We start from the raw sequence: 11174 nt of genomic DNA, 5'->3' as shown, positions 1-11174 counted from the left end.
TGGGTCCAGCATGGGTTGGCTTTACAGTGCATTCTGAGATAACTAAGTGGAAGAAGTTGCAAGCTGGATGTCAGCTGAGGCTCTCCTCCTTAGTTGGCTCCTCAGGAAGGTGCTGAATGGTTTTGCCCCACTTTGGTGCAAAGCTCGTCTCCCTTCAAGTTCCCAGGGCCTTCGTTTTCATCTGTTAGTTTACTGGAGATTTGGGGCTCATGCAGGAATTGCATTTGATATCTGGAGCCTCTCTGCATCTCCTGGTTCACCCGTTTCCTGGCTTTTCTGTCTTCTTTCTCTTCCCCTCAATCACATCCTCTCTCTTTTAAGAACTAGACACCTTCCCTTCTTTGTTTGATGCAGAGAGCTTGATAACCACCATTTAAAAATGTGAATGTGCCTGGGAGATCTTTCCCTTCATCCCACGAGGTTTATCAAAGTATTTTTTTTCCCCTGTGCTTTTTTTTTTTTTTTTTTTTTTTTGGGGGGCGGAGTTTTGCTCTTGTTGCCCAGGCTGGAGTGCAATGGGGTGATGTCAGCTCACTGCAACCTCTGCCTCCTAGGTTCAAGTGATTCTCCTGCGTCAGCCTCCCTAGTAGCTGGGATTACAAGTGCTCGCCACCACACCTGGCTAATTTTTTGCATTTTTAGTAGAGATGGGGTTTCACCACGTTGGCCAGGCTCATCTCCAACTCCTGACCTCAGGTGATCGGTCTGCTTCAGCCTCCCCTCCAAAGTGCTGGGATTATAGCTGTGAGCCACTGTGCCCAGCTCCCCTTAAGAGCAATTCTGGCAATAAAATTTTCTCTGTCTCACTTTTTAAAATGTCTCAATCAAAGCTGTTTCTTAAACATGAAAATGTTGGTGGTGATATAGGCAACAGCCTGAGTGGTTTATTCTGGCCGTGGTTCTGCAAGAAGATCGTTTTGTACTTCTGAGGAAGGATGCCATGGGAAGTAAACATGCATCCAGGTAACCTGGTAACTTTATTAAGGCATATGGAGTAAGTTACAGAGGGTGGAACCTGCGGCATAGTTTTGGTTTAGGTAATTTGGGATTGGAGTTTGATTTATTGAAACATCTTCTATTCTGGTTCTTGTGGTTCTGGTACAATAAAATCACTTCATGTCCCTGGGATCTCTATCTGTTAGTTTATATGAAACCAAGAATGACTGGGAACCAAGAATCAAAGTTAATTTGGAGCTTATCTTATCTTAAAAAATTAATCTGACTTATTTTGAGTAATAGTAATGGTCTTTTGTGTGATGATTTGAATTGTGTTTTCCCAAATTTATATGTTATCATCCTAATCCCCAGTACCTCAGAGTGTGGCCTTATTTGAAGACAGAGTCTTTACCAAGTTAAAATGAGGTTATTTTAGGCTGGACCTGAATCCAGTATGACTGGTGACCTTACAAAAAGGGGAAATTTGAAGACAGACTCACATAGAGCGAGATGGGCCTGGAATAAATTGTTCTCTCATACTCCTTAGAAGCACCAACTCTGTAGATTGCTTGATTTTGGACTTCTTACCTCCAGCACTGTGAGGTAATAACATATTTCTGTTGATGAAGCCACCATGATGATGGTACTTTGTCATGCCAGCCCTAGGAAACAAATTAGCAAACTAGTACAGTGTGTCTCATTCCTGGTGCAGAATTAGACTAAATAATTCAGCTCTGTATTTAGAGAGGGGAAAATAAAAGCAAAGAGTTTGAAAGATATTCCTACCAAAAATGAGAATATGTAATTTTGGGGAGAAGGATGCTAACTTTTTGGTATATACATTAATTTATACTAGGGTTTTCAAACTTTACTTGGTAGGGAATCTTTTTGGTTTTTTAAGAGTGCTAAAGGACACACTAGCAGAATGGCTTTGCTTTGGTTGAAAGGCCATGTATGTGGTGCTGGGAGGGCATTGGTGGCTGTCACCCTCCCCTGAGGTGTCCTGGAGCCTTAACCCTTTAAGAGACAGTGGGAATATTGTTGGCAACTATTCTGAGTTGATCTAGAAGGAACTGTGCCTGAAGGGTTAATTAGACTCTGCAGGGATCAGGATTTGTTATCATTAAAATGAGTAATATTGTCCTGTAGGCAAAACGTGATTTCTGGAAAAGAGATTAATTACATCTGTCATTTGAGATGGTTGACCAGATACTATTTGAGGGAGCTTTTAGGATCTCAAGACATGGGGTGAATACCATGGGGAAAAAATAACATACCCAACCAATCATCGTGAACTTGTCTTTCCTTAATTCCTTTTTCTTGAGGTAATGCCAGGAGCACCTATATCTCCAAATCTGCATTCATTATTGGCCCTGTTGGTTAAGCCTTGGGCTTTTCAGTCAGCTCTGTGGTATTGCATTAAAAACTGCTTATAAAAGGATTTACATTTAATGAATTTCTGTGCAGCTTTCTCTGAGCTCTTTATCCTATCCTACCTAGTCTGGAACTTCCTCCTTCAATTATTGCTGCTTTCAGATTTTCAACCTCTTCTTCTCTGATGGCTCATTCCTTGTAGTTATTAGAAATGTCCAAGCCTTACCCATTTTGCCAAACCCTAAGATACCCTCTGCTGGCCCTGCAGCCCTGCTCAGCTACCTGCATTCTTAACACTATTCCCTCCCACTACCAAGCAGAGTATTTGAGGGCCAGGGGGTGTCAGGGACTGCGTGAGCGACTGCTGTGGCTAGTGTTCTGTTTCTGATCTTTCTAGGCTTTCCTCAGCTCACTGCCCTCAGCTTTCCATTAAAACTGCCTTGAAATCCTTTGCCAGAAACTGTAAGTCCTGGAAGGTCAAATCTTCACATCTGCTGCCTTTGTGCTGAACTCAAAACAAGTCATTAACTACATCTAAGAGAAGAGTATATTTTACTTTACTAAAGAACCTCTTCTATTCATTGAAACTGCTTCCATTTATTCTTTAGAATGTTTTTCTTTGTTAGTCTACTTAATGCTTAGGATATTTTTTCTTTTAAAAAAATTAAAAACAATCTTACTGGTTTAAGTTAAAACATCTTATTGAGGTTTACTTTCTTTAAAAAACATTTTTTTAAAAATTGACAAAATTGTATGTATTTAATAAGGTGTACTCGTGATGTTTTGAAATACGTATATTGTGGAATGACTAAATAAATCTAATTAACATTATGTATTACCATACATGCTTATCATTTATTTGTAGTGAGAATGCCTAAAATCTACTTTTCTAGCAATTTTCAAGTATATAATACATTGTTATTAACTATGGTCACTAAGTTAAGTTTCTTGACCTTATTCCTCCCATCTAACTGAAATTTTGTATCCTTTGATCAGATCAACATCTCCCTAGTCTCCTGTCCCTCCCCTAACTCCTGGTAACCACCATTCTACTCTTTACTCTGAGTTCATTTTTTTTAGATTCCACATACAGATGAGATCATGTGGTACTTGTCTTTGTGTGTCTGGCTTATTTTATATAACATAATGTCCTCTAGGTTCATCCGTGTTTTTGCAAATGACAAGATTTCCTTCCGTTTTTCAGACTGAATAGTATTCTAGTACATACACACACACACACACACACACACACACACACACACACACACCACATTTTCTTTTTCCATTCATCTGTTGATAGACATGTGGGTTAATTGTGTATCTTAGCTATTATGAATAGTTCTACAATGATCATGGGAGTACAGATATCTTTTCAATACATTGATTTCCTTTCTTTTGGATATAGACTCAGTAATGGGATTGTGAGATCATATGGTAGTTCTGTTTTTAATTTTTGAGGAACCTCCATACTGTTTTCTAAACTGGCTGAATTTTTTATATTTCATTTTTTTTTAAGACAGAATCTTGCTCTGTCACCCAGGCTGGAGTGCAGTGGCACACAATCATAGCTCACTACAGCCTCGACCTTACAGGCCCAAGCAGTCTTTCAGCTCAGCCTCTTGAGTGGCTGGGACCACAGGCATATGCCACTATGCCTGTCTAATTTTTAAATTTTTTATAGAGATGGGGTCCCACTATGTTGCCCAGGCTGGTCTCGAATTCCTGGCCTCAAGTGATCCTCCCACCTCAGCCTCCCAAAGTGCTGGGATTACAGGTATGAGCCACTGCACCCCCCAGCTAATGGCTGTATTAATTTACACTCCCCATCAATAGTGTACAGGTGTCCCTTTTTCTCCACATTCTCACTAACCCTTGTTATCTTTTGTCTTTTTGTTAATAGCCATTATAACAGGTGTGAGGTAATATCTCATTGTCACTTTAATTTGCATTTCCCTGACGATTAGTAATGTGGAGCATTATTTTATATACATGTTGGCTACTTGTATGTTTTTTGAGAAATGCCTCTTCAGACATGTTTATTTGCCCATTTTTTTTAAATCAGGTTATTTGTTTTCTTGCTATTGAATCTTCCGAGTGCCTTTTATATTTGGATATTAACTCATTATATACATGGTTCGCAAATATTTTCTCCCATTCTGTGGATTGTCTCTTGACTTTATTGTTTCCTTTGCTGTGTAGAAGCTTTTTAATTAATTAATTTATTATTATTATTTTTTGAGATGGAGTTTCGCTCCTTCGCCCAGGCTGGAATGCAGTGGCCCGATCTCGGCTCACTGCAACCTCTGCCTTCCGGTTTCAAGTGATTCTCCTGCGTCAGCCTCCGAGTAGCTGGGATTACAGGCGCCCACCACCATGCCTGGATAATTTTTGTATTTTTTGCAGAGATGGAGTCTTACTATGTTGGCCAGGCTGGTCTCGAACTCCTGACCTCGTGATCCACCCACCTCGGTCTCCCAAAGTGCTGGAATTACAGGCGTGAGCCACTGCGCCTGACCTATTATCTTTTTTTTGAGAGGGAGTCTCACTCTGTTGCCCAGGCAGGAGTGCAGTGGTGCAATCTCAGCTCACTGGAACCTCTGCCTCCTGGGTTCAAAGGATTCTCCTGCCACAGCTGCCTGAGTAGCTGGGACTACAGGTGTGTGCCACCATGGCTGCCTGATTTTTGTATTTTTAGTAGAATCGGAGTTTTGCCATGTTGGCCAGGCTGGACTCGAACTCATGACCTCAGGTGATTTGCCCGCCTCGGCCTCCCAAAGTGCTGGGATTACAGGTGTGAGCCACTCTGCCTGGCCCTGTGCAGAAGCTTTTTAGTTTGGAGTAATCTCATTTGTCTATTTTTACTTTTGTTGCCTGTGCTTTTTTGATCATTGACAAAAAAAATCATTGTCCAGAGCAACTCTTGGAGCTTTTATTTATTTATTTATTTTTTTAGTAGTTTTACAGTTTCAGGTCTTACATTTAAGTCTTTAATCCATTTTGAGTTGATTAAATGGATTAAAACATTTAATCCATTTTGAGTTGATTTTTGTCTGATGTGAGGCAAATGTCCAATTTCATTCTTCTGCATACAGATATCCTGTTTTCCCAACATCATTTAATGAAGAGACTGTCCTTTCCCCATTGTTTATTTTTGGCATCTTTGTTGAAATCCAGTTGACTGTAAGCGCATGGATTTATTTCTGGGCTCTCTATTCTGTTCTATTGGTCTGTGTGTCTGTTTTTATGCCAGCCCCTTGCTGTTTTGATTGCCAGTTACTTTTGTTGTTCTTTTATTTCTTTATCTTATGAATTTTAAAAAAGTTTCAACTTTTTTATATTTGTCTTATTATAGTTACACTCTTAAATGTCTCAGCTTATGGCTTTATGTATTTTAATGTCTTTTTCTAATACTTTTAATACTTTATATGGTAATTTTTCACTTGTGTTTTTTTTTACCCCCTCTTTTTTGGTGTCATGGTTTTACCTTTATTTATCTTCTTTTCATTTTCTGTATTTAATATTTTTTATTTTGCTCTTTTTCTGATTTTTATTTTTTACCCATTTCTGTTTTAACAGTGTCATAATGTTTTCTTTTTATTTCTAAGCTTTTGGTATCTATTTTACAGACTTTTACTAGTTATTTGCATTGTAATATTCAAAACCCTTTCATGTTTATTTGTCTATTTCTTTTTTCCTGATATATTCCATTTTTTTATTATTTCTTAAAATTACAGACACACAAGCATTTTGTTGGTGCTGAAAATTGCAAGGACATTCTTGCCTCTGTAGTCTTGGATGTTTTTGTCCTGGCCGTCTCTCACAGTTGCTCTTTTGGGTTTGCAGAATCTCTCTCCATATCCCTAGTGTGAATTCTCCAGGTAAAATGAAATAATCACAGATACCCCTAGAATTGCATATGACACATTTTTGATCCAAGAATAATAGTTTTCTTTATGGAAGGGGCATATTTTGTGTTAGAGTTTCTCTTTTTTTGCGTCCCGTGTTGGTCAGTTGTGTATTAGACTCTGCACAGTCTCACATTCATTCTGACACAATCATTGGGACCTACAAGTTTCTCAACACTGTGCCACATTACTGAAAGAAGAGGTCAGAGGGGAAGGCTGCTCCTGAGACCTGGCATTGCCGAAGAAAATCCTGAAAGACCATTCTGGAAGGAGGCTGTATAGTGAGACCACAGTCATGCTCCTGAAATCTGTTCTACCTCAGCCTGCCTTGCATGTTGAGTTTGACCTGCCACCCTTCTTAGCAGGTTTATGGGAGACTCCTGGGTGTGTTGATCTGTTTCCTTCATTCCCACCTGTCCCAGGAACACGTGGGCTGCAGTTATCACCATGGACTTTCTTTTCTTTTTTAAAGAAAATACAAGCTTGGACAAATAAAAGTAGAACTCTACTGCTCTCTGTTATGGTAAGAACACACAGGGAATCATAAGTCTGGTCTGGGACATATACTTTAAAAATAGAATGGTGAGGTAACTTAAAAATCATGCCATATGAGGAACAGTTGAGGGAATATTTAGTCTAATTGTAAGAGGAATTTAAAGAAAATTTGTTTGCTATTGGCGGTATCCCTAGGGCTGTCATGGAAGAGGAGTTTGCTAACTAGGGCAGAACTAGATGCAATGGGTGGAATTTACAGGGATCCAAGTTTGGCTGTGTTTATGGAGAAAAACAATTCAAATGTGAAAACTTAAACCGCACAGCATACTGCTTCAGAGTGGACCAAGATGGGCTAATAGGGCTGTTGTTAGGGAGGTGGTGTGCCTATTAACTTCAGTAGGGATGGTGCCCGGTTCAAGAGGCCAGAGACCCCCAGTCAGTGAATTAGGCATAGGGTTTTGTTGAGGACTTACAGGGGTGGCTCAGTGGTAGCAGGACAGAAGAACCACCACCACTTATAAAAAGCATGCAGTTTATATAGCATTTTCACTGAGCACCTCCACCCCCACCAACAACCTACACCTGACAGCCTTCACTTAACCCAAAAGAAAGGGCCTCTCTCCCCCGTGCAGCCTGCATTCCACTGGTGGGCTCAGATATTTCTCATAGATAAGGAATGAATATTCTGATTGGCCACACTTGGAACTCCCAACACACATTCAGGTGTCTACCATAGAGGGTCATTCTGAGGGTATGCTTAAGGTAAGTTATCACTGTCAGGTGCACCTACAATACACAGGTGTGTTTACCCTATAGGAGGTTAGAAGGTTCTGTGATTCTTTGACCTTGTGTTCATTTTACCTCTGGCCTTAAATTGGATTTTTTAAAAAAATAAATTTTACTGTGTATTGTATTAGTTTGTTCTTGCACTTCTATAAAACAATACTTGAGACTGGGTAATTTATAAAGAAAAGAGGTTGAATTGGCTCATTGGCTTCCACAGGCTATATGGAAGCGTGGCAGCATCTGCTTCTAGGCAGGCCTCAGGGAGCTTTTACTCATGGTGAAAGGCAGAGCAGGAGCAGGCGTCCTACATGGCAGGAGCAGGACCAAGAGAGAGAAGAGGGAGGTGCTGCACGCTTTTAAACAACCACATCTTGTGAGAACTCTATCACTATACAGTACTAAGGTTGGGGGGATGGTGCTAAACCGTTTATGAGAACTCCACCACCATGAACCAGTTGCCTCCCACCAGGCCCCACCTGCAACACTGGGGATTACAGTTCGAGATTTGGTGGGGACAAAAATCCAAACTATATCATGTATATTTAAGGTATACAACATGATGTTATGAAACGTATATATATATAGTAAAATGGTTACTACAGTGAAACAAACTAACACATACAAATGATTTGATTAGCCTATTTCAAAATAGGATATTTGTATTTGCAATGAGTTTCTTCATCTACTTTTACTTATTTTGTTAGAGGAAATCCTTTCTCCTCAGCATCATCCTTGGTTATATACCATCTAGGTGTTGATGGTTTTCCTCATATCCTGTAGACTTTGTGGAGTCAAAGGGTCATGCTAGACAAAAGGTCTGAGCATTGAATTGGAATCATTTTAGAGCTAAACCCTTAGCTTTCTAGAGACTTAATTTTAACCCAGTTTTCTTTAATGAAATATAACTAATATATGATGAAATGCACAATCTCAAATGTATAGTATGTTCTGGCCATTGTATATATCTTGCAGCTACTTGCTGGATGTTCTTTCTTTCTTTTTTTTTTTTTTTTTTTTTTGAGACAGAGTCTTGCTCTGTCACCCAGGCTGGAGTGCAGTGGCGCAATCTCGGCTCACTGCAAGCTTCACCTCCCGGGTTCACGCCATTCTCCTGCCTCAGCCTCTCCGAGTAGCTGGGACTACAGGCGCCTGCCACCACGCCCGGCTAATTTTTTTGTATTTTTAGTAGAGACGGGGTTTCACCGTGGTCTTGATGTCCTGACCTCGTGATCCGCCCGCCTCGGCCTCCCAAAGTGCTGGGATTACAAGCGTGAGCCACCGCGCCTGGCCTGGATGTTCTTTCGTGCCCCCTTTCAATTGATTTCTTCCTCCACCCCCATCCCCCTTCCCCCATTCAATAACCGCTTTCTGACTTCTGTAACCATTGATTAATTTTGCCTGTCCTTGGGCTTCATATGCGCGGAATCATACCACATGTACTAATTTGTGTCTGACTTTCTTCACCCAGCATGTTTTAGAGGCTCATCATCTATGTTATTGCAGGTATGAATAGTTTGTTTATTTGTATTGCATTTTATGGTATGAATACATCATTTTTCCATTCTACCCTCTGGAGATTTTGTTTCTTGCTACCTAGGGGAACAATCCTGAACATTTTTTTTTTTTTTTTTTGAGACAGAGTCTCACTCTGTCACCCAGGCTGGAGTACAGTGGTGCGATCTTAGCTCACTGCAACCTCTGCCACCCGGATTCAAGCAATTATCCTGCCTCAGCCTCCCAAGTAGCTGGGACTACAGGCATGTGCCACCACGCCCGGCTAATTTTTGTGTTTTTAGGAGAGATGGGGTTTCACCATGTTGGCCAGGCTGATCTTGAACTCCTGACCCACGATCGACCCACCTTGGCCTCCTAAAGTACTGGGATTACAGGCCTGGCCTTTCTGCGGCTGTGGGCCAACATGTCAGCATTTGACCTTACAAGGCCCATCCCTGTTTCAGGCTGCCCAGCGAAGCAGGCAAGGAAGTTGCAGGGACAAACCTGAACATTTTTAAGAACTTTGAATTCTTTAGGCAAGCTTCCTTCTGACCTCATTACTTAATATTATCATGTTTTTACATCACTGTGCCTATTTTTATTGAAAGAAACAAGTAAGAAGATAATTGATGTGCTGTGTAAAATGCTGATAAGTAAGTGTCTAGTTCCTGGATAGTCTTCCATGAATGTGAGAGCTTTAATGATAGCAATTAATAGTTTACCTAATTTTGCCCCCAATACTTTTAGACCAGTAGGATAAAGTTGAATGCCCTGGAAATCTGTGAAAGTTTAGTGAAGGTTTTAGTAAAATGAGTTTCAGCAAATTTAAAAGTAATTTACAAAATCTGTTATGAATTGCACAGGAATTGAAATGTCACTTCCTCAAATTTATAAATAGCTTTACATGTTCAAAGTTATATTCTTTTTGAAATAAAGTAGTGAATTATATTTGCTATCACTTTATACTAGCTAAAGATTGAAACTAACCTACTGTGCAATAATAAGAGAACTGGAAAAACTTATTTTATCAGCTTTATTGAGGTATGGTTGATATATAATATATATTTACAGTTTATAAATATATATAAATATATATATTTACAGTTTATAAATATATACAAATATATATATTTACAGTTTATAAATATATATATATATTTAGTTTATAAATATATAAATATATATTTACAGTTTATAAATATATGTAAATATATATATTTACAGTTAATAAAATGTGATACATTTTCACGTTTGTACCATAAAACCATCACCACAACCAAGATGATGAATACATCCATCATTTCTAAAAGTTTCCTTATGTCCCTTTAAAATTTTTCTCTCCTGTCCTAACTTTCACCCAGTCCCATCAACCGCAAATCAGATTTCTGCCAATATGTGTTAGTTTGCATTTGTAGAGCTTGGTTAAGGGGATAGTAAAATAAATTATGGCCTGTCTACATTGTGTTAAAATAATGCTTTTGAAAAGTAATTACATGGGAAGTGCTTACGTGAGATACAGTGGAAAAAATGATATAAAATTATAAATACAGACTGATTTTAAATTAGCACACACAAAATGCCATTAACATGTATAGAAAAAAATGAAGGAAACATATTAAAATATGGTTATTTCTGGGTATGCATGATTATGGGTGATTTATTTAATTTATACTATTTTATATTTTCTAAATTTAGTAAAATCAGAATACATTATTTTACAATCAGAAAAAAAGTAAAGCAAGCCTTAAATTAGGCGATCTAAGTATACAGCAAACATTTTATAATGGATTTCCACTTGGTTGAAGAATTTTCACTTGAAGATTTCAACTGTTAATAGTTAAGAATGTGTTCTCTAAGTGAAAGGAAAAGTTGTGATAAAGAAGCACTGTTTTTTTCTGGAAGTGCTGGAGTGCTTTGGATATTAATACAATTTTTCTGAGTAATCATGTTAATAACTATGGTATGTGAAATAATTCCTGCAGTAGCTGACTGCTTAGCCTTCTGGAACTGAATGCATTATGTGAGCTCTCTTGGTAATGAAGGTCGCATATCAAAGGAAAGAATACATGAAAAAAGGATTAGAACAAAAAGAGCTAAAGCCATAACTCTACATCCCTGTTATAATGAATCCTGTAATTTGACGAGTGTAAGCGGGTAAAAAATGGCATTTAATAAATTAAGGAT

The sequence above is a fragment of the Hylobates moloch genome, unplaced genomic scaffold (assembly GCF_009828535.3).
Source record: "Hylobates moloch isolate HMO894 unplaced genomic scaffold, HMol_V3 SCAFFOLD_4, whole genome shotgun sequence".
Lineage (NCBI taxonomy): Eukaryota > Metazoa > Chordata > Mammalia > Primates > Hylobatidae > Hylobates > Hylobates moloch.
Note: the sequence above shows the minus strand (reverse complement) of the source record.